Source organism: Lactuca serriola, chromosome 9 (genome assembly GCF_051521515.1).
Source record: "Lactuca serriola cultivar US96UC23 chromosome 9, Lser_US96UC23_V15, whole genome shotgun sequence".
Classification (NCBI taxonomy): domain Eukaryota; kingdom Viridiplantae; phylum Streptophyta; class Magnoliopsida; order Asterales; family Asteraceae; genus Lactuca; species Lactuca serriola.
This window is the reverse complement of record NC_136416.1, coordinates 92,813,121-92,838,917: the sequence shown is the minus strand read 5'-3', so window position 1 is coordinate 92,838,917 and position 25,797 is coordinate 92,813,121.

The window sequence follows — 25,797 nt, the reverse complement described above, 5'->3', positions numbered from 1 at the left end:
TTGACTGTGAATTGCTATATGATTGTATGTATATGTGCACATGGTTGTTTGGACTGGAGTTGGGTTGAGGCGGGTCCTGCTGTGTGCGGTAGGCCAAGATACCCAGGGTGGACCGGTTGTCCCGAAGGCCCAGCGAGCGGCCCGGATAGGCTGTAGGCCCCGAAAGGGCGGACCAGATGTGCCGAAGGCTCGGAGAGTGGACCAGATAGACTGAAGGCCCGGTGCGGGCGGACCAGTCATACTGTAGACTCAGAGAGTGGACCAAGTGGATTGAAGGCCCGGGACCGGGCGGACCAATCACACTGTAGACTCGATGGATATGGATAGACTCAAAGGGTGGACCAGGTGGACTGTAGGCCGGTGCGGCGGACCAGTCACATAGTAGACCCGAAGTGCATGGCTGTTCTGTGATCGAATATGTTATGGCATGTAATGCGTGTATGGTATTTATGGTTGGTATTTTGGGGATATCTCACTAAGCTTTCAGGCTTACAGTTGTGGTTTCATGTTTTTCAGGTTCCTCAGCAGACTGTGGCAAGGCGAAGGCGTGATCGTATCGCTCCTCATGATTTTATAGTGATGTGATTCTGGGAACACGTTAAATGATTTGTATTGGAAACCTTTTTGTAAAGATTTTAAATGTAATCAAGCTGTTTTGAAAAATTTAAAATTTGTTGTATTTTTCGGTTGTTACAAGTTGGTATCAGAGCCTTGGTTTGAGTGAATTGGAGGAACATTCGTGTGACTCCAATCTCAAATCGAGGAGAGTTTTCAAAAGAGTATTTAAAATGGTTTTCAAAATGAGTAAGGGAGGATGCGGAGGTACGATCAGTCGGAGCCAGTAAGTAACCCCAAAATACCATGCATGTTATTTTTATTTGAGCCTTGATAGAACAGCATGCTAGTGTTAGGCTAGGGATCTTCAGGATTTCATGATATGTTGCCTGATTTGTGATGCCTGTAGCCTAGGGTCCCTTATGGGAGATTCTCAGTGTTTCTCTAGTGGTGAGGGTTGATCGTTGTTATGCATGTTCTCTAGGGTTTTGTGGTAGTACTTCATACAAATATGGGTAGGTGTGGAAGGTAGTATGGGCCCGTACTACTGAAAGCACAGGACCCATACGCGTATCAGGGAAACCATGATCTCTAGGGTGGGTTGAGAGAGAGTTGGATCCCAAGTTGTGGGAAGAGTCTGAGATTTTGTGTGGTGTTTTTCAGTATGGAGATTCCGAGGCATGATGAGAGTGGATCCGGGTCAGGATCGGGAACTGGAGAGAGAGTTCTGGGCGGATCGGTGCCGCCCGAGGTTATCGTTCAGATGAGCACGAGCGAGTTGGATGCGAGGATTCGTGAGATCCTGCGTGATGAGATTGCTGAGTTGTTCCGGGCTGAGTTGCCAGAGCTGTTTGGGTCGATTAAGACCGCCATGGTTGAGTATTTTGATGAGCGCTATGCAGCTCTCACTGAGACGGCTGCCGCGGCGGCTACAGCGGCAGGAGGAGGATCTAGTCGGGGATTTCAGTATCGGGACTTCGCTAATACGAAGCCTCCCACGTTCGATGGGGTTCAGGACCCAATTGTTGCTATGAGGTGGTTATCAGACGTGGAGGGGTGTTTCTTCACGTGTTCATGCCCTGCTGATCAGAGGGTGAGGTGTGCTCTGAACCTGTTGAGGCTCGGGGCGAAGGATTGGTGGAGATTGACCACGGAGTCATATTCGGATGCGCAGAGGGCTGCGGTATCATGGGATCAGTTCAGAGAAATGTTCAGTACTCGTTATGTTCCACAAGTTGAGAGGGAAAGATTGGCTCAGGAGTTCGTTGAGCTGAAGTAGGATTCAGAGTCGGTGACTGAGATCCCCAGGATGTTCACTGAGAGGGCGATGTTTTGCCCAGAGTTTGCTTCGGATCAGGCCCAGATGTCCCGATATCTGAGCATGCTCAAGAGGGACATCAGACAGTTTGTGTCTGCGCAGAGGTGCGAGACCTTGTTGGAGTTGCAGTAGGCCGCTAGGCGGCGTGAGTTAGAGATTGAGTTGCAGATGCGTGAGTTGAGGCAGGCTCTGGTGCAGTCGCAACCGGCGCCAAAACGGTCCAAGACCGTTGATGTTAGAGTGGGGGATTTGAGCAGCCCCACTTGTGGGAAGTGTGGGAAGGGTCACACCGGTGTTTGTAGGACCGGTGGTGCATGCCGCAAGTGCGGAAGGGATGGGCACTATGCGAGGGATTGTCGGCAGTCAGCGCCAGTTCGGGATTTGAGGATCTGCTATCATTGTCATCAGGTTGGACATTTGAGGGCCAACTGTCCACAGTTTGCTGCAGGATCGGTGCAGGCTCCAGCACCGGCCACTTTGAGGATCACAGGTGGAGGTCAGGGTGGAGCAGAGCCCCCGAGGGCTCAGGGTCGTGCTTATCAGCTTGCGGCAGAGGAGGTCAGAGCAGTACCGGATGCAGCTGCGGGTATGTTTCTTTCTTGATATCTTGTTATCTTGTGATTATTGTGGTGTAATGTTTCTGAGCTGGTATTTTGTTTGGTTTTCGTTGCGATATTCGTCGTTTTGCGGGTTGGAGTTTGTAGTTATGGTTTGGGTTTCGGGTTTTCGTTTTGGTATCCGTTGCTCCCTGAGGGTTTGGTATGGTTATAGTTTGATGTTTGTGCTATCATTGGTTATCTTTCGTGAGGGTTATTAGTGGAGATGCGGCATTGGGTTGAATGATGGGTAGCATCTGTAGTTGTGGAGAGGATAATTGGAGATCGGATTCTTTTTGAGCAGAGTTATGATTAGAGTATTTCGAGTATGGTTTTGAGCATCGTGTTCGCGGCAGTGGAGTAGAAGCTCATCTGGTTTGGGATGTCTGCCGAAGTTGCGGAAGGAATTCCGTAGGTGTAGAGACAAGAGGCTTGGAAAGGATGCAAGGGGAGAGTCCTGGACTCTCAGTGTGATTCTGTTCAGGTATTGGATATGTATTAGTGGTTCATCCTGTGGGATGTTGGAGGATATTATCAGTGTGTCAGGTTTTCCCAACCTGAGGGTGTTAGAGCTAGTTCAGCATATGTATGCAGTTGCAAGAGGGGAACTCGTGAGAGTTGCTCTGAGAGCGAGAATGGGTCTTTCCGTCATCACGGAGTGGATGGAGTGGAATTCGGATCGGGAATCCGATGGTTTATGGCTTCTAAGCCCTTATGGGTCGAGTGAATGTTGAGATTTGGTTCAGGGATGCGTCTTGGGTAATTCTCGGTTGTTGAGGGTGATTATCAGAGGGTGCAGCCGGTGCTCGGCTCGAGACGGTGGTCAAGACACCGTACGGAAAGGGAAAGTGTGCCTGAGTTTTGATGGGTATGCCTTGAGGGACTTGGCCCGGTTAAGACGGGTGGCGCGCTGTGGAAGTATCTTTGGGATTGAATTGCTGTAGGCTTCGGTTGTTACAATATAATAGGTCTGATGAGGACTATGTCACCTAGAATGAGCTTAGTTGCTAACTACCCAGGAGAATAAATCATCTTGTCATGGTCTCAACATTTGAGACTTCTATTCCGTGGGGGGGGGGAGGAGGGGGGGTACCCTCTTAATAGAGTCTCAATTGTCTTCACATGTGAATTTCATAATAAGGTCCTCACATGGGAAATTAATAAGATCGTCCCCGCATAGTAAATCACTAAGCTGCTCCCTACGAAGGAAAGTCATAAGTTGCTCCCTCGCATGTAAACATTGTGGCATAAAAGGTCATACTATAGAAAAATGTTACAATCTTGTGGGCTATCCAAAAGATTTTAAACCCAGAAAAAAGTGGTAATAGGTTTTCTAATAACCATCACAACAATATTTTTTCTAATCAAAATAGTTATGAAATATCCTTCTCTGGGAACAATGTTGTTTCTCTTAACACCGGTACTTGTTCTTCTAGTGTTAATGTTTCTGATTTTAGATTACTCACTCAAGAAGATAAGTGTATAAGTATAGTTTTGTTCAAGAAGGTAAAAATGGTTTTGTAAGATATCTATGAGGTTTGAACAATAATTGACAATGAATTGATGTCATTTTAATAAACATTTCAAATGTAATACTTTTGATAACAAGGTATTTTTAAGACAGAAAACCATTTCATGCATCACATTTTGAGGTATGTGAAATCTACTGGATGAAAACACAGTTATAAAAACATATGAGTGATTTAATAACATATTGTTTTCTACTTGTATCCCCCCCCATTAAAGCATTTAAAATCATTTAAAACATTGATTAAGGGGTATGAACTCACCTGTAGATGGTGGTTTGGATGTACTGAATGATGTATGATGGCTAGGTGACAAGTGAAGACTTGTTCACACTCAATGATCCTAGTTAACATATAATCACACATATATGTACCCAATTAGACTTTAAACCACTAATTGACAAAGTTAAGACATCCCAAGGCATGTAAAACACCTTATATAAGTGCTACAAGCCATAAGGATTGCATCTAAGTGCTAAAGGACCTTGCTAATGTGTTTGGGGTTCAAGGGTAAACTCCCTTGGAGTTTATGGTTTTGATGGTCATAACCTAGGGAGTTTATGACAGTAAACTCTAGAGTTTACGGTCGTAAACTCTACTCCTATTGATCATGTGTTGTTTTGTGGTTTAACAAGCCTATTGAAGCATTTCTACTAAGTGATTTGGCCTTTGGAAAGGACTAGGGCATCAAAAACACTCCTTGGAGGAGTTTACGGCCTCATGGACTTTTGTCTTTGGGTTTACTACCGTAAACCCTCATGGAGAAGGGTATTGCCATGTTTTCAAGTCCTTGACACAATTAGGTAAGTGTATAAACTAGTTTCTAAGCCTAAGGAAGGAAAATTACCAACTTAAACACACTTTAGGGTGTTTACGGTTTTGGGAGATCCCCAAACCGTAAACACCTATAAATGTTGGTTTTTGATGTTTTTCAAGGCTTAAACACAATAAGGAAAGGTTTAAACATGTCAAGGATGGTTTAAACATCCAACTAGGGCTTAGATTTGTGACTTAGGCACACTTTGGCGCCTTATATGGTGTTTATGGCCCAAGAACCTTCTTGGACCGTGAACACTTTGTTCCATGTGTTCTTGGCATATTTTCTTGATGCTAACTTGTAATACTAACTCAATAAGACTCAAGGAGTGAATTACTTACTATAAGGAAGCTTGAAGTATGCTAAAAGTCCAAGAACACTTAGTGTATGTTCTTGGTGTTCTTGGTGTTTTTGGAAATCTAATCAAAAACACAAAAGTGAATGGATGAATAGATGCACAAACACTAGATTAAGTGTTTAATCAACTTGAAATGGATAGAACACTTACAACTTAGGAGATCTTGAATTGTTTCTAGTTTGCTACTTGAGAGTGTTTCTTGAGTTTACTCTTTTGGGAGTTTACTCTTTTGGATAAATGGGGAGTAAACTCATATTAACTAGACTTAGGGAGTAAACTCATGGATAAGCATGATTTTACGGATTTTGGTATGATTTTTCGACCCAAACGAAATAGTTTGGCCGGGAACTTCTAAGACGCGAGGTGTTTGCGGTTTTTAAAATTCAAAACCCGAGACGACACTTTCTCACACCCGTTCGTTTAAAGAATAATATTAAAATAATCAAACGAACTCTAAATTTGTTAAAATAAGAAATGATGACATTAACTTATAATAAGAAGTGATTTACTTCTAGGGTTTGATCGAAAGAAAATTCCGGGTTGTCACATCATCCCACCGTTAAAGGGAATTTCGTCCCGAAATTAAAGTCTAAGCAAATAAGGTATTTTCAGGTAACTAAGGAAAAACATGAGGATATTTCCGTTTCATCTGATCCTCTCATTCTTAAGTGAATTCAGGTCCCCATTTTGCGTTCCAGCGAACCTTCACTATCAGGATACGGCTTTGTTTCGTTTGCTTGACTTCTCGGTCCATGATCTCTACTGGCTCCTCCACGAAGTTGAGGCTAACGTTGATCTCGATCTCGTCGAGTGGAATAACAAGAGTCTCGTCAGACAGACACTTTTTCAAGTTCGATACGTGGAAGGTAGAATGTACGTTACTGAGTTCACGCGGTAGATTTAGGTTGTAAGCTACAGGGCTGATTCTTGCGAGAATCTTGAAAGGCCCTATGTATCTTGGATTGAGCTTCCCATGCTTTCCGAAGCGTATCAAGGCCTTCCAGGGTGAGACCTTCAGTAGAACTCGGTCGCCCACCTGGAATTCCAACGGTTTCCTTCGCTTGTCAGCGTAGCTTTTCTGTCGGTCTCTAGAGGCTTTCAATCGTTCACGAATTTGAATGATCTTCTTTGTCGTTTCCCGAATGATCTCCGGACCCGTGAGAGTGCTTTCGGGAACTCGTCCCTTAGCTAACTGGGTATCACCCACCTCAGCCCAGCACAGAGGGGATCTGCACTTTCGGCCATAGAGGGCCTCGAATGGCGCTGCCGTTATGCTCGTGTGATAACTGTTGTTGTAGGAAAATTCGACAAGGGGTAAATGGATATCTCAAGCTTTCCCAAAGTCAATCACACAGGCTCGCAACATATCTTCTAAGGTTTGGATAGTTCTCTCACTTTGTCCATCGGTCTGTGGATGGTAGGCTGTACTCATGTCCAGCCTAGTTCCTAGAGAACTTTGTTGTGACTGCTAGAACCTCAAAGTGAATCTACTATCTCTATCTGAGATAATGGATATAGGAACACCGTGCAGTCTTACAATCTCCCTAATGTATGTTCGTGTAAGTTTCTCCATCTTGTCTGTTTCTTTGATTGGCAAGAAGTGTGCATACTTGGTCAGTCTATCGACGATGACCCATATGGAATCAAGTCCACCCGTCGTCTTGGGCAACTTGGTTATGAAGTCCATAGTGATCCGCTCCCACTTCCATTCTGGTATCTCCGGTTGCTGTAGAAGACCGGAGGGTTTCTGGTATTCGACCTTCACCTTCGCACAAGTAAGGCACTTACTTACGAAGGTAGCAATATATGCTTTCATGTTAGGCCACCAGTATAACTTTTTAAGATCCAGATATATCTTATCTGAACCCGGGTGGACGGAATAACGAGTGTTGTGAGCTTCGGTCATGACCAAGTCTCTGAAGCCACCGTGTTTCGATGTCCAGATCCAATCCATGAGGTATAAGGCTCCGCCACCCTTGACTTCCAAGTTCTTATCCATTCCTCTCAGGGATTCACCTGCCACATTTTTAGGTTTCAAAGCATCGAGCTGAGCTTCCTTAATTTGCGTGGATAAGTGTGAATGGATAGTTAGAGTCAAAGATTTGACTCTACGACCAGTATATTCTTTCCGACTCAGGGCGTCGGCTACTACATTGGCTTTACGCGGATGATAACGACTTTCGCACTCGTAATCACTGAGTATCTTGACCCACCATCGTTGTCTCATGTTGAGCTCTTTCCGGTCGAAGATGTGTTGTAGACTCTTGTGGTCTGTAAAGATCATGCTTTTTGTACCATACAAGAAGTGTCTCCAGATCTTTAGAGCAAACACGACTGCTCCTAGCTCAAGATCATGGGTGGTGTAGTTAACTTCATGTGTCTTCAGCTGTCTCGAGGCATAGGCTATGACTTTACCTCGCTGCATCAGAACACATCCGAGTCCTTGATTGGATGCATCGCAATAGACAATGAAGTCTTCTATCCCTTCGGGGATGGGATAGTATTGGTGCAGTGCACAAGGCTCGTTTGAGCGTTTGGAACGCTCTTTCCTGTTTCTCCTCCCAGTCAAAGGCCACGCCTTTCTGGGTCAGGGTTGTAAGAGGTTTCGCTATGCGGGAGAAGTTCTGAATGAACCTGTGATAGTAGAATGCTAGACCTAGAAATTGACGAATTTCTGTAGGTGTCTTCGGTGCTAACCAGTTCTCAATGTCCTTGATTTTGGAAGGTTCCACGTGTATTCCCTCTTTGCTAACAACATGGACCAAGAATTCGACTCATCGGATCCAAAATTCGCACTTGGAGAACTTTTCATAGAGCTTCTCCGCTCATAATGTTTCTAAGACTCTACGGAGGTGTTGGCTATGTTCCTCCTTACTTCGAGAGTAGATAAGTATGTCATCGATGAAAACAATGACGAACTGATCCAAGTAAGGATGACACACCCTATTCATCAGATCCATGAATAATGCGGGCGCGTTAGTTAATCCAAACGGCATCACCACAAACTCATAGTGTCCATAACGAGTTCGAAAGGCTGTCTTGGGAACATCCTCCTCTAGCACTCGTAGTTGGTGATATCCGGATCATAGATCTATCTTCGAGAAGTAGTTGGCTCCTTGAAGTTGATCAAATAAATCGTCAATGCAGAGCAAAGGATAACGATTTTTAATGGTGAGCTTGTTGAGTTCTCTATAGTCGATGCACATGCGAAACGATCCATATTTCTTCTTGACGAACAAGACCGGTGCTCCCCAAGGTGAGAATCTTGGTCTAATGAATCCCTTCTTGAGAAGTTCGTTAAGCTGATTGGAAAGTTCCTGCATCTCGGCCGGTGCCAGACAATAAGGAGATTTGGCTACGGGGGTAGCTCCTGGCACTAAGTTGATTCTGAACTTGACTTGGCGTTGTGGTGGTAAATCGGGAAGTTCTTCTGGGAAGATGTCAAGAGAGTCGCGTACTTCTGGGATGTTCTGAATGTCTTTCATTTCTTGACTTGTATCAGCGACGTGTGCGAGGAATGCACGATATTCCTTTCACAAGCACTTCTAGGCTTGAATGCACGAAATGATGCGAAGGCTCGTACTAGGTTTGTCGCCATAGATAACTAAAGTTTCGTTGTTAGGAAGGTTAAGACGAACTGCTTTTTCAAAGCACATGATGTCGGTGCGAAGAAGACTCAACCAATCCATGCCGATGATAACGTCGAAATATTTAATTGGGACCGACATGAGGTCTATCTTGAAAGTATGGCCATCTAAAGTTAAAGTACAACCTACGTATATGCAGTTAGTACTCTCCGTTTTCCCGTTAGCCATTTCTACCGTGAACAAATTATCTAATGCACAGGGTTTTTGTTTAAGCAGGTGTGCAAATTTGTGACTTACGAAACTTTTCTCTGCTCCACTGTCGAAAAGTATGCAAGCATATGAGTTATCGAGGAGAAACGTACCAGTAACTATCGTAGGATCAGCTACCGCTTCCTCGTGGCCCAAGGCCATAACTCTTCCTACTCCTCCAGCCATCCCTGCTTTAGGGCAGTTCCTCTTGTAGTGGCCCACTTCACCACAACCATAACAAGCTTGGCTCATACCGGCGTTAGGAACCTGGGAGGCCTGAGCTGTTGGAGTCTTGCAGAAACGGACTGTATGCCCCTTCCTGTTGCAGTTAGTGCACTGCATCTCCCTGCAAGGTCCGTGGTGGTGGAAACTGCACTTGGTGCACTTCGGGAGAGTTCCAACATAAGTTTTTGCTGGTAAGGGGTTCGCAGGGACAACGGGAGTTACCGTGGCAGCATTGATTGCCACAAGTTGTTGTGTCTTGGAGGATTCTCGCGAAGCCCCTCTTTTCCTCTTGTTCCACCCCTTCTTGTTGTCGTTGACCTTTTGTGGTACGGGTGCAGGGATTGTTGGGTTCTGAGGTTTCCTGTGATCTATGAGAGATTGTGCCAGCTCCTTGGCACTATCAAAAGTGACAGGCTTGGAAGCCAACACACTTGACTGGATCTGGGGCGACAGTCCCCAAATATATCTCTCTATCTTCTTGCTCTCGAGAGCAACCATGTCAGGGCATAGGATTGCCAGATCACATAACCTATTTGTGTAGGTTGATATGTCGGATCCAACCATTTGTAGACCCCAGAGTTCCTGTTCGAGTTTTTGCACTTCACCTCGAGGACAATACTCTCTCATCAGCATGTCCTTCAAGTGTTCCCAACTGATGGAATACGCCACCACCAAAGTCATATACTTAACATGGCCATTCCACCATGTTAGTGCTCTGTCAGAGAAGGTACAAGCTGCAAACTTAACCTTGTTGCCCTCCTGGCAAGCACATATTTCAAAGACAGATTCCATCTTTTCAATCCATTGCCTTAACACCATAACCCCACCAGTACCATTGAAGCTGCGGGGCTTGGCGTTCGTGAAGTCCTTATAGGTGCATTCTCGGGGGTGTCCATGGCTTTCGCTGTGGTTCGAGGGAGGTGCACCTATTCCCGATCCACTAGGGACAGGGGCGTTGATGGCTGACACAGCAGCCGCAACTGCTGCTGTGAAAGCTGCCTGGAACATAGTGGCATCGAAGGGAGGAGGTGGTTGAGGTGGTAGTATCGGTGTTTCGTTGATTGGGTTACGTCTGGGATTTCTGCGTGGCTGCATCTTTAACTATATGTTTAAAAGATGACGACATGGATAAGAATAAATGAATAATGAATAATGAGTGTGTCTCATGGACTAACTCTCCATAGTCCAACAACAAAATGAATAGTGGCTAAATGAAGATGATAGCATTTGGATAATAATATCCATATGATTAGATATCTGTCAATAATACTGGGATTACAGATGTAACAAGTTCGGGAAAATGCCCTAGAAGTAGGCCTTACATCAACCAAGATAGGAAAATTTTGACAGAACTATGAATAGATCACGACCTAATAGGTCTAAGATTTACAAAGATAGGAAATTAGACCAAAGTTTTTACATAAACTAGGTTATATCCAAAAGATGAGTCGTCAAGATTCTATCGGCGACAAAAACTGCTAGCATGAGTTCTTGATCCCGACAGTAGACGTTCTATGTCCCTTATACGCCTGTTAGCTCTCACTTGCTGAGCTCGAAGTTCCCTAACTTCAGCTTGAGTTTCGACAAGTTCCCTCTGCAGAGCTGCATTGCGGACCAGAGTTCTTTCATGAGCAGACTCTAGTTGGCGAATGTGGACAGTGTTAACGCCAGAGTTGGCTTCAATCTCCAGACCCGGTCGATAGTTGCTTAACCCAGTATCGTGTTCCTAGAAATCCTACGAACCATGATGGGTAGGACCCTGTCAGCGGAACCTCCTTGAGTGAGGTTGTAGAAACTTCTGTCTCCATTGTCGGGAATGGGTTGACCCTGTTCTTGACTCCATCTATTCAAGTTAGTGGCCCACAAAGGTGTGGGTCCTTGAAATGCGGGACGGGGGTTCAGGTTTGGGTTTTGAGCAGTTGGGGGTAGGTTGTTGACTTTAGGCTCCGAGTCAGAACTATCGGAGAAACCCTCAGCATGGTGATCATCCAAAGGGATTGGGTGATCATCTTCTGGTTCTTCCTCTAGCCATCCATCGTTTCCTTGGTTTGGGAAGTACGGATCGCCATGGTGAAATCCATCCATTAAAATCTATGCGAGAAAAGGGATATAAGAAATAGCTAAAATATACGAACTGACTAAGATAATTACTATAAGACTAAATACCCTTATGGTATCACTTTATGGTTGTGTTGGAAAGTTTTTAGACTTGTTTCCACATCACAACCATTCTTGGGCATATGCTAATCACTCCTAGGACCAACATAGTTGATCAGGCTATCCCATTCCCAAGACTGACCATATATCCTAAGGCTTACTTGTGATATTCAACAATCGTAATACTTTTGTTCCTATCATTGTGACACGGATTTTAGTATGAATGCAGACACGTATACTTACTTAAATATTTTATTATTTAAAAGTATAACTCTTAGACATAGTGTTTTAATCCCAATGTATTTATAGTCAGTATATCTTTTATGGGTTGATATACTATATTCACTATAAACAAAGCTCTGATACCAATCTGTCACACCCCTAAACCAAGAACGGCGGAAACGTTCCTGGGTGGAGGACGTCATGTACAGTATCACAAACAATGTAAAGTAGTAAACAAGCAACAACATCATCCATTGCATTAAAAGTAAAGTTTTAATACATGTGTGTTCTTTCAATGTAATAAGACACCAAAAATACAATCAAAATAAAAGACGAGTCTTGACTGTGCTCCGTCTTCTCAAAACCTGGCCATCGTACCTATCTACTGGTGACCTGAGAATACAAGTTATTTTGAAAGCGAATATCAGCCTAAAGTTGGTGAATTCATAAGTAATTTAGTGTCATTGTCTTGTTTTGGGAAAACTGTTATGAATGCCCTGTAAATCTTTAAATGAAACAGTTGGTGTAAGTAATGAAAAACCCTAGAAAATCCCTTATTTCCTACTAGTATGAGATGTAGTCTTGTACCAAGACCCGAATGTTTTGTAAGTAAAATGATAGTTTTTCCTTTCTATTGACTAGTACTAAAAGTACTTACTCTAACTCCTTGTTTATGTGAATGTATCACAAAATAAAGTAAATAGGAAAATGTACTAATATAATTGTTATCCTTTGGTACCAGGACTAACATGACATCGCGGTTAGCAAAATGTATAACCTAATGAACATTCGAAGATTGTTCAATTGTCCTCTGCAGCATACAGAAGGGGGGAGGAAGGGTTAGTCCCGTAATTGATTCCCTAATATAAGTATTAACCGTAGGCATCCGTAGATGTTCATCAACCTCTGTAGCGAACAATAGGCTCGAGGAATGGTTAGTCCCGTAGCTATATTCTAATATAAGTAATAACCGTAGGCATCCGTAGATGTTCATCAACCACTGGTGCTAATCAGCTGGGTTTCGGAATGGTTAGTCCTATCTAAATATCCCGTTGAACTGGGATAGGCAGGACAATTTACACAGAAGGTACTAATAAATCATCCTCGTATCTCTAGGTACAAGTATCCATGTAAGTGTATACAGGAAAATGTATCTATGTAATGGTACTCATGTAATGTATTCATGTAAGGTACTCATGTAATGTGTTCATGTAAGGTACTCATGTAATGTATTCATGTAAGGTACTCATGTAATGTATTCATGTAAGGTACTAATGTAATGTATTCATGTAAGGTACTCATGTAATGTATAGTGTAGACTCATGAATGAACTGACTCTGATGTAATTCCTTGTAATAGGAATAATGTTATGTATCTCCTAACTATCCCTATAATAGTTAACTGGAAGGTAATTGATTGTCCAAACAAGTTTATACATCCTTGCTATACAAGGGTGAGGGAAACTGAATGAAGGATGAAAACTATAACATCAATACATATATAAGAACATAAGTGTATAAGTATAGTTTTGTTCAAGAAGGTAAAAATGGTTTTGTAAGATATCTATGAGGTTTGAACAATAATTAACAATGACTTGATGTCATTTTAATAAACATTTCAAATGTAATACTTTTGATAACAAGGTATTTTTAAGACAGAAAACCATTTCATGCATCACATTTTGAAGTATGTGAAATCTACTGGATGAAAACACAGTTATAAAAACATATGAGTGATTTAATCACATTTTGTTTTCTACTTGTATCCCCCCAATTAAAGCATTTAAAATCATTTAAAACATTGATTAAGGGGTATGAACTCACCTGTAGATGGTGGTTTGGATGTACTGAATGATGTATGATGGCTAGGTGACAAGTGAAGACTTGTTCACACTCAATGATCCTAGTTAACATATAATCACACATATATGTACCCAATTAGACTTTAAACTACTAATTGACAAAGTTAAGACATCCCAAGGCATGTAAAACACATTATATAAGTGCTACAAGCCATAAGGATTGCACCTAAGTGCTAAAGGACCTTGCTAATGTGTTTGGGGTTCAAGGGTAAACTCCCTTGGAGTTTATGGTTTTGATGGTCATAACCTAGGGAGTTTACGTCAGTAAACTCTAGAGTTTACGGTCGTAAACTCTACTCCTATTGATCATGTGTTGTTTTGTTGTTTAACAAGCCTATTAAAGCATTTCTACTAAGTGATTTGGCCTTTGGAAAGGACTAGGGCATCAAAAACACTCCTTGCATGAGTTTACGGCCTCATGGACTTTTACCTTTGGTTTTACTACCGTAAACCCTCATGGAGAAGGGTATTGCCATGTTTTCAAGTCCTTGACACAATTAGGTAAGTGTATAAACTAGTTTCTAAGCCTAAGGAAGGAAAATGACCAACTTAAACACACTTTAGGGTGTTTACAGTTTTGGGAGATCCCCAAACCGTAAGCACCTATAAATGTTGGTTTTTGATGTTTTTCAAGGCTTAAACACAATAAGGAAAGGTTTAAACATGTCAAGGATGGTTTAAACATTAAACTAGGGCTTAGATTTGTGACTTAGGCACACTTTGGTGCCTTATATGGTGTTTACGACCCAAAAACCTTCTTGGACCGTGACCACCTTGTTCCATGTGTTCTTGGCATATTTTCTTGATGCTAACTTGTAACACTAACTCAATAAGACTCAAGGAGTGAACTACTTACTATAAGGAAGCTTGAAGTATGCTAAAAGTCCAAGAACACTTAGTGTGTGTTCTTGGTGTTTTTGGAAATCTAATCAAAAACACAAAAGTGAATGGATGAATAGATGCACAAACACTAGATTAAGTGTTTAATCAACTTGAAATGGATAGAACACTTACAACTTAGGAGATCTTGAATTGTTTCTAGTTTGCTACTTGAGAGTGTTTCTTGAGTTTACTCTTTTGGGAATTTACTCTTTTGGATAAATGGGGAGTAAACTCATATTAACTAGACTTAGGGAGTAAACTCATGGATAAGCATGAGTTTACGGATTTTGGTATGATTTTTCGACCCAAACGAAATAGTTTGGCCGGGAACTTCTAAGACGCGAGGTGTTTGCGGTTTTTAAAATTCAAAACCCGAGACGGCACTTTTCTCACACCTGTTCGTTTAAAAAATAATATTAAAATAATCAAACGAACTCTAAGTTTGTTAAAATAAGAAATGATGACATTAACTTATAATAAGAAGTGATTTACTTCTAGGGTTTGACCGAAAGAAAATTCCGGGTTGTCAAAATCAAACCTCTTCAAACTCCAAGTTCCTTTATAATATAACCAAAAATTCACTCTTCAAGCTCTCTCACACACAAAAAGGGATAGAATGCACAAATTAGGGTTTCTCTGGACAGAGGGGCAGATAAAGAGGCCATCCAAAGGCCATAAGGTCTTTAAATAGGGTTCAACACCGTAAAAATTAGGGTTTCATAATCAGCCACCAACTCGTCGAGTTGGTCCAAAAATATGTGCGGCCCAAGAGCTTCAAACACGTCAAGTTGAGGCCGTCAACTCGACGAGTTCCAAAGGGGAAATTGCCTTTTAAGCCATAAATATCATACTTGGGAGTTGGGATGTTACATTTGTTTAGAAAGATTAATCAGTTAGTTTATCTTTTTATTAGTTTTAATTTATTTTTAGCCATTTCTGGCTAAAACTCTAGTTTTCAGTTCTGAATTAGACTAGTAGTTTTCATGCGACCAGTTATCAAATTTGGTTTTAATTGTGTGCTTCTATCTAGTTGTTTCATTTTTTTGCTTAATGAATGTTTGATTTTTAATTATTATTAGTCTGATCACGTAGCTAGGGTTTAATCATTCCAACTAATCAGTTAATAGAATTCGTAATTCTTCTTTTCAACTTATAATAAGTAATAAGTATTAGATTGGTTCCGTGTTAGGGATTTAACTCCGATATAAACTGAAAGTCACAGCTGAGCTGAATAAGTTTTTATTACAAATTTCATTTAGTTAACTTCACTACAGTTTTTAGTTTTAGCTTTAAATCAAAACCCCCTTTTTATACTTTCTATTTTGACTAGTATGTGCCTTACGCAAAGAAGCATTGACCATTAGGTTTTCTCCCTGAGGATTCGACCCTACTTCCCTGTGCTATCCTTTTAGCGCATTTGAGCAGTGAAAATATTATTTGTTTAAATCATGCGTGATAGTGGTTTAACAAATTTGTGCCATTGTCGAGGGTGCTTCTAACAATCTGTATGCCAAGAACCTTTCCTATAGGTACACCTCTAGTTTTTAATCTAAAAATTGAGACAATTGTAAGAAAACTGAAGAAAGAAGCAGCAAAGCAAAAACATTTACGCACTAAAGTGACTAAAAAGTGACAAATATGAAAATTAACAAGATCTATGAAACTAATGAGCAAGTTTGAAGCTTTTTACTCGCAAAGGTCTAGAAATGATGTAATCTTGATGTATCTATGCTTGGATCCTTTTTCCATAAACTTTGGCACCACCATGTTCGTCAAGATCCCACCTTCTAATGGAGAAATAAGCTCAAAAATGATGCCAAGGATGATAATAAGTGAGAAGAGGCTAGGATTTCAATTTAGAAGCTCAAGAGAGTGGAGGGTCATGATAGGAAGGACCCCAAGGCGTTAGAGACCTTAAATAGGGCTCAAAACCATGAAAATGAGGTTTTTACTCTGTGGCGGTTTGCCCATTGTACCTAAAGTTACACCCAGCATAACGCCCTAAAAACATGACTTCCTTAGCTCAGTACGCCTAACGTACTCTTAGTGTACATCCAACATACTGCTAGACTCCCTTTGCCTAACTTCAAACAACTATAACTTCTTCGTTTCAACTCTGTATTCGACATTATTTATATGTACGAAAAGGTATTAATAACATCCACAATCATATCTAATTGCTTTTAACTTAAAACATACCGAACTAAAATCCTTATTCCAAGAATTCCAAAACATCACTTTTCCCGTTTTACTCTTTGACTCCAAAACATAAACCAAGGGCTTGGATCGCATAACCAATATTTTCTACATCCAATATGGTCTAAACCCTATTCCCCTAAAGCCTAAGGCCTTTACTTGATCCATTTATTGTCCAAAATCCTGAAATAAGAAACTTCTCGAAATTGGATATTACAACTCTCCCCCACATAAATATGATTTCATCCTCTAAATCATTCATTACTACTTCTCTACCACCCTAGTCGATCTTTCCCGAACTTCCTGAATTCCGTTTAAGACTGAAGATTCATCCTATACCAGTGACCATCTCCCAAACCTGTCATCCAAACCCCATCTTAGCAAAAATCACTTATCCCTCCGAAAGAATGAACCTTAACACTCTGCCCTCAGTCAATGTCCTTCTACTTTCTATTTTAGAAAAATTAAAATTGGGAAATTTACAATAGACCAAGACACTCATTCACTCGACAATACACCCAAAAGTTGTATTGTAGGATGTTCTCGTCCAAGTGGTTGAGCTTATTTTTCTCGCTGATTTTTATATTCTATACATAGGTAATACGAACATATCAGATAAAAACTCAATTATTTTGGGAGTGCCTTTTTTGAAAAATGGAAAAACTAAAATTGATGTTTTTAATGTCACACTTTCAATGGAGTTTGATGGGGATGTGGTTAATTTCAAAATAAATGAAGAAGAAATTATATCTGATAAATATTTTGTTAAAAATATGGGTACCAACAGTCCTTATATGAGGACTGTTGTGAGATTTCTAATATTTCCATGCAAGATTTATTTTTAGATAGAAATTTATACGATAATACATCAAAGGATCTGAAATGGAGTAAGCTTGGGGAAGTGGAAGTAGATATGATATTTGCTGAAGGTGCTGATACGAAGTTGACAAAAAAGCAAAGTTTGAGGAGGATGAGAAGATGATTTCTGCTAAGGAAAAATCAGAGCAAAAACCGAAAAGAAAAAAACTTATCGAAAAGGAAAAGGAGATGGTGCATGCTGAGAAGAATCTGAAAAGAAAAAATCCTAAGGAGAAGAAGGAGACTTCTAAGAAGAGGATCGGAAAAAGAAAAAAAATTAAAAATATAAAAGAGGGCTCAACTAATAAAAACCAGAAATTTTTCTATGTTGAGAAAGTTCCAGATCTGCCAATTCTTCCATACCTGGAGGGATCTGGAGTAACAAAGAAAAAAATGAGCTTAAGAGGAGTTACAACCACAACAATTGACAATCTGGTTAGACAAACTCGAGCCAACGACTTTAAAAATGGGCGGCTTTCTAGGAGGCAACCCACCTAGTCTTAGTTTATTTTTCTGCTTTCAATAAAAAGATGGTAACGGTTCCAAGCAAGCTTGGGGAAATCAGAGGATCTTCAAAGTTACTGAAATTCAGTTTTTTCGCGAACATCTTCATCAAAACCAGAAATTTTTGCTACAAGTACATTCTTTCCTAGCTGCAACCTTTTGTTTTTATATGTTTAATTGAGTTGTTCATTTCTATTTGAGCATTGAGGACAATACATCATTTTAAGCTTGGGGAGGGGTTAACGAAAATTTTGCATTTTTTGTTTAAAAAAGTTAAAAAATTTCAGTTTTTCAGTAAAAAAAACTTGATTTTCTTTTTTGTATTTTATTTTCTGCATTGCATTCGCATAAAAAATTCAAAAAATTCAAAAATATTTTTTATTTATATGTTTATTTTTTTGTATTCATAAAATAAACTGAAAAAGATTTTAATGTTTATTTTCTTCATAAAAAATAAAAAAATGTAAAAAAATTATTACTAAAAAAAAGAGAGAAAAAGTATGAAAAAAATTACATGATATGATGACATTCTTGCATTTGATAGCTCTATATAAGTGGAAAATGAAAGTACAAATCGATCGAATCGATAGTGGTAAGTTCCGTAGTAGTTCCCATAACTAGCAGTCGTAAAACACCGTGATCTGAGATGCTGACTGTAAAAAAATATTAAAAATAGCATACCATAATACTGTCTGGGCAGTAATAACAGTTCACAATTATTTGCTTTGGAATGATTAAAAAGAACTTTGCTTGACAAGTCTGGACCCACAGAACACGAACCTATTTGTTGACACGCGTTACCTTTGCGGTAACAAAAAACCTTATATTAGATCCATACAGTAAAAAAGAAAGGAATGCTACAACTATCATATTAGATACCCAAGTCAAAGTTCAAATACTTAATAGAAGAAATCTTTAAAAAAATTTTAAAAATGATTAAAGAACTCGAAGTTAAAGGCAAAAATACAAAGATTCAAGTTCAATTAAATCAGAAGCCATCTAAAAGGCAAATCTGGCGAATGAAAAACTATGTGATATGATATTTGTTGCTCTCAGAAAATTGAAAGCATAGGAGTTAGGCCCTTACGGGTGGGTCCACTTCTTCAGGCTTCTTTCGCACATTGGGAATTTGTGAAAAAATGGAAGGTATTGTGATGATCGTCTAGGTAGTGATTCCATTGAAGTTTTCATCGGTGTTAGGTTTGATCATGTGATAAAAAGAGTGAAGTGTTTTTAGTTCTAATTTTTAGTTTCCTTTTGTTTATTTCTATTTTTATTCTAAATTCTTTTTTATGTCATCTACATCTTTCCATTTAAATTATAATGTTTAATCTTTTTATTAATTGAGGGCAAGTAAGGATCAAGCTAGGGGAGATTTGATAGATGCAATTTCATGCATCTTGTAGGGTAGTTTTTATTAACCTTTATCATTATATTTTACACATTTGCATATCATTATTTTAGGTAATGTTAAACTCATGCCATTCGTTAGAATTCCTGTATTGCTAGTGTTTTTGTGTCATTTTCAGATAATTCGAGTGGAGTAGTACTTTAGGAGTAGCTTTGGATGCATTTAATGGAGAATTGGAGTTAATTGGAGCTTGGAACTTATGAAGAGTTCTTAGGAATGATTGGAAGCTTTTTTGGACAAGAAAAATTCGAGCGAATTGATCCTACGAAGATAGATTGCTACACTGTAAAGCCTAAAGGATGTTGATGGTAGCTTTGACCCCATGTTAGTATTTTGACCATATCTCATGACCCGTAAATTCAATTGATGTGATTCAAAATGTTTCAAAAACCAGACAAAATTTTGGACAACTTTCGTGTTTGCTTAAACTAAAGAATGCGACTAAAATGTGCCGAAAAGCCAAAAATGCGATCGCATTTTTGACTTCAGTGATCGCATATAGTTGTCGAGGCTTGTTTGGGTAAAAAAATATCATCTTGGAAAAATTGTAAAAAATGCGTTCATATTGTAAAAAATGCAATTGCAAAAATGATAGCATTTTTGTGTCAATGTTCAAAATAAGCCAGAAATAGCATCGTACTTCATTAAGCGGAGGTTCGAGAAATTTGGTAAAAAATGTGATTGCATTTTCTCATTCTGCAATTGCATTTTTCGTTATCTTGTTCTAGAAGTTACCTGTTTGCTTATAAATACGGCCCTCCTGATGAGATTCGAAGGATAGACGATTCCAGACGATGAAAAATCCCTCTAAAGGCAATTTCTAATACTTTTCATCACTTTAGGAAGATTTGGAGACTGTGGATCATCTCTTACATTTATTTTAACAATATTAATCAGTTAGTTTATCTTTTTACTAGTTTTAATTTTTTCCATGTCTTGGTAAAACCTTAGTTTTCAGTTATGCATTAGACTAGTACTTTTCGTGTGATCAGTTATCAGATTTGGTTTTCATTGTGTGCTTCTATCTAGTTGTTTTAGCTTTGAGCTTAATGAATATTTGATTTTTAATTCTTGTTAATCTGATCACCTAGCTAGGTTTTAGTCATTCTAGTTAATCAGTTAACAGAATCCGTAATTATTCTTGTCAACTGATAATAAGTAACAAGTATCAAACTGGTTCCGTATCAGGGATTTAACTCTGATATAAACTGAAATTTCATATCTTTACGCTTCCGATCTTGTGAGAAGTATCAGGTATTGATGGGAATTTTACACAGATCTTAATGCAACTTTTATGATCTTAATTAAGAGTTTATTTAACTAGATAGTAAAAAGCCAGGTTAACTAAAGAGCTTGTTTTGGTTAATTTAACTAGGCAAAAGAGATTATATTAGAACTTGTTAGTTTTTCTCAGTACCAACTTAAATAAAACACATTCTGAATAAGCAGAGTTGGGCTGATTGCATGTTTAGGAAAGTCGTAGCAGATCTGAATTCGATTAGTTAATTTCACTGTAATTTTTAATTTTAGTGTTGAATCAAAACCCCTTTTTTTATAGTTTCTATTTTGTCAAATATGCACCTTATACAAAGAGGCATTGACCATTAGACTATGTCCCTGAGTATTCAACACTGCTTACCTATATTATCCTTTTAGTGCATTCGAGCACTGAAAAAATTATTTGTTTAAATCGTGTGGGATAACGGTTGAACACTTCAACCCTAAAAAATCCATCTCTCCGTGTATCTCAAATGGTGATATGAAGAACAAATGACCAACTCAAAGTTGATAAGGATCCTATCTAACATCGGTTACACTTTGTGTGATGTATATGTGCATATCGCATACTGTTTAAGTTGTGTCACATTATCCAATATGTACATGTCGCGTACTTGCTACCCTTAGTTCAAGATCATACTTTCTTACATGTCTTGTAATACCATTTTACGTGCCACGTTTAAATTGTATAATTTTACCCATTCTTGTTATAGTAATGTACATCATTGTTTACATCATAATGGCCGCTACATGTCACATAATACTAGCTTACGCTCTGCGTTGTTTTACATGCGGTTTTGGTATTTAACCAAACTTCCTTATTTATCGATGAAATTTAATTATACACAATCTAGTGATCAGAATGCATTTCTAATTATCACAATAACGAATTCTTTTAAACATATAACATGATATTAGTCTATTCAAAATTTCATAACTTTAGGGCCGGTCCAGACGGTGGGCAACCCGAGCGACCACCCAGGGCCCACGTCTCCAGCGGGCCCAAAATTTCTGGGCTATATATATATATATATATATATATATATATATATATATATATATATATATATATATATATATATATATATATATAAATGATTTTTAGGGCCTAAAGTTGGTTCAAACTCAAACTAACTCAAAAGATAAACAATTTCACTTGCTTGTTATTGCTAATTGTATGCGTTTATAATGGAGAACATATGATTTTTTTTGAATCTTTATGATATTTGTCTTTATAGAACCATTTTTATATTTTCGCCCCAGACCCATATACTTTTGGACCGGCCCTACATAACCTTCATCACATTTGATCAAATTAGTGTTACACTAAATTAACATACACACTTACCTTTAAAGAAAAAATAAGGGATGTTACATTCTCTCCGCCTTAATAGGATTATGTCCTTAATATCTTCTTAAAATATACAAAACTTTGGATAACGATTTATCATCATGGCTTTTGTTTCCCATGTACAGTTTCGTATTAATGAATGCTTCTATTGAACCGACGTCAACAATATGTTTTGATTTAATTATTACAACAAATTCCCTTTACAAATTTAAATAAATGTATGTTTTTTTTGCACACTTTAGCCATCTACTTTGCTATATTTTGTATTATGTCTAGTGATAAACCTTTTTAACCATTTAAATTTTAAAGAGTTTTATAACATATTTCATTCTTAACCATATGATAACTTGTTTTAACATAATCGACAGCCGAATTCTAGATTTCCAATCCTACTCTTAGAAATTCTTTGAAACTTAATTTTCTCAAGTATTTTCGTTTTTGTCTCTTATTCCGTTTACCTCGTGACTCTTTTGAAGTTTAACGAAGTTCACTTGTTATAATCGTTTGACTTTTCAAAAGCCAACACTTGTTTCAAATATCTTAAGTATCAATCTACTAGTCTTTCAAGTTATAATAACAAACATTAGATACTATATCACTTTTATATTTCCTTATTGTTCTCATTGCTTCTAGTTTAGCTCATAAAGTGTTAGCAAGTTCTAGTATTATTGATTCATATGCCTAGAATATCATTTCATCCATAAATCTTTATTTGATTACTAATACTTTTTTTTTCTCCATTTCTACTTATTGAGTTTGTTACTGGCCTTTATACTAAAAATTATTTAATCTTTTCCAACTTTTATCAAATGACCTTACATGTCAACTCTCATAATCTATAAATCTTATTCTTTTTTTTTTTTTTTTTAAAGATGATATTTCTTTCTTTTAACCACTTTAGCCTTGTAGCAAGAACTTCTACGTACTACAAGTATATTCCAATTTCGTACAAGAATTTTAATAATTTCTCACTATATTACTAACATATTCACAAATAATTTCTATGTATCTTTTTGTTCTCTTTATTTCAACACCTTCCCTTTTTGCAGGTTAACTCATAGGATCAACAATTCAGAGATCATCGTTTTGATGTTTTCATCTCTTTTCAGACTTTTCTTTCATAGATAATTATGGTTTCATCCACTTACACTTCTTTTATAATCGTGGGACTATATTATACATGTACTTCCCGCATATAGTTATCTCAGTCATTCTCCATGGCTTTTATATTGGCCTTTATTTTTTAATCATTATTCATTCTTCACATATTGTAGATTCTATCATTTTGATAGCCATACACCTATGACCTATATTACTCGATACTATTGGAAACTTAACTAAACCATCAGTTTTCTTAACTATATATGTAACGATACATCCTTGTTCCATCTAAGATATATGGATCACCTAGTCATATATCTAATTTTATTGATAAAATCTTTCGGTAATATATAATTATTGCATTAAATAGCATCCAGTCATAATAATTTCTTGTGGCTCTGACGTCGTTATGGAATACCTTTATAACTTTTCATATTTTTTGTACTAGCACTTATGTAATACTCCCAATTCTTTATGCTTTCCCGCTTTTCAATTAGTCAATGTACCTTACACTTTAGTAAATTAAGACAATGTAGTTTTGATTTTATAAACTTTACATTAACTTTAATTAAACTTCCCATCTTATAAGTCTTCTGATAACTCTTCCTTCAAAATTCAAAATCCTTCTTCATATTATGATGATTCCCATATTCTTTAGTTGTAAGCAATGGTTTACAGCGACTGTTTGTCCATTTGTTTTTCAATTCTTTAAGATGTATTACAATATAATGTTAGTCTTTGACAAGAATGCAAATTTAATCAATCACCATTCAAATTGGGATCAACAAGTGTGTTTTAACCGAGTACCAAACACATATGCACTTGTATAATCTATTTACACAAATTAGTAAGGATTTATAATCATCTATTTTGTATCTCTCATTCGCTTATGATATATATGCTTCACAAAACCCATTTAAACCTTTAGTGACTTCAAATAATCATGTAATGAGCCTTGTACTTTATGTACTTATAATTGCACATTTAACGTCTTATTGCATCTCACATCTTAATAAACTTCTCTTCCCCTTTCCTTTTGTCATTAGACATAGAAATTTGCAAGAAAGAATTGCGTGCTTTCTTTCATTTAAGGTAGTATACCTTATCAAGGTTAGTTCATTAGAGGGATATAATTTACCGATCATTGGTGTTGTCTTTGCATTAAAATGCATCTATCTTGAATACATCATAAAATACTTTATAGTATTTTTTACAAATTATCTTACCTTTGGAGTTTTTACTTTTCAAACATAGCGTATTAAGATAATGTACTTTTTCTTACTATTGTTTTCATTCCCATTAACAACTGTAACATCCGCTTTTCAGAAGCTTCAAATTTTGGGAATTATTGAAATTAATGGATCAAGTTAGGGCCTTGGACTTCAAAGAGTTTCGGGTCTAGGCCCATTTGGGAGTGGATTATGTAGGTTGTGTGAGCCAAGCTTTCGGTTTGTACTTTGGAGTACACGGGTTTAATGGTAAAAGTAATATTTCGGATTTTTTTTGAATTAATGATTTAAATTCGGATGATTTTAAGTTGAACCAGATTTGATTAGACTTTAGGGCTTCTCATTACCTTTCCTAACATATAATGAACGCCAAAAACGGATTAGGGACACATAAGTTGTGACCGTTAGAAGTTATGAAGATTTTGGGTTGAGCCGAGTATGACAGGCGTACAGGGCGTACGATGGGCGTACTGGGCAGAAATGATCGTGGAGGGCAACCTGGTACATTGGGCGTACGCGACAAAGACTCAAACCCTAATTTTGAGCGTTTGAACCCTATTTAATCAACTTAACTTCTGGAAACTCTCTTTATATTCACCCTCCATCTCCTAAAGCCATTATCTCAAAACCCTAGCTCTATTGTGAAGATTTTGAGCCTCTTATATGTTTTAGAGTGTTTTTGGTGCACCTTGGAGAAGAAGGAACTCATTGGAGAAGTCTTGGTTGTCTTGGAGCTTGTAGATCCAGGCCTTATTCACCTTGATCTATCTTCTGGAGGTATACAGTTACAAATTTGATGGCTATTTTATGTAGATCTAGCCTTAGGTAATTATACGAGCATGTTTTGGTCCCATGGTTTGGATCTTGTGAGTAGAAGCTACTTTGGGGGCTTTGAGCCCATCTTTAGTCATTTTGAGGTCAGTAAGCTATAAAAATTGGATCTTGATGATTATAATCCTTCCATGAATGAGTTGGTGGGTTTTTAGATGAAGTTAGATAATTAAGGCTTTGGTTTGGACACCATTAAGCCATGCAAAGTCATAATATCAGGAACTTTATGACTTAGGACGTCTCATAAAAATCAGATCTAAAAGTTATGCATGTTGTCTTAAGGTATTAAGAGATTTGGAGTTATCTCTGGGCCTCAGCGTCGTATGCTGAGGGTACCAGGTTGATACGCAGGCCGTATACACCAGAATGTCTCTTGGGCAATTTTCGGTCTTTGAGTCGTTTTGGGTTAGGGCCTTCTTTCTTTGGCTAAGTATTGGAAGGGTAAAATAGTCTTTTACCCATTGGTATGATAGAATATGAATTGGACCTTGGATCATGGGAAATTGTCTTAATTCTTGATTAAGAATAATTTAGATTTGTTCAGTGTGAGGAGTCGGTAGCAGCATCGTGTGTGATTTAGTTATCTCTAGGTTGAGGCGAGTCTCCTCATAGTGTTTAGTAGGTTGAAGGCACCAATGTCGGACCATTGATTGTATTCATAGAATACTAGCTGTCAGTGTGACTC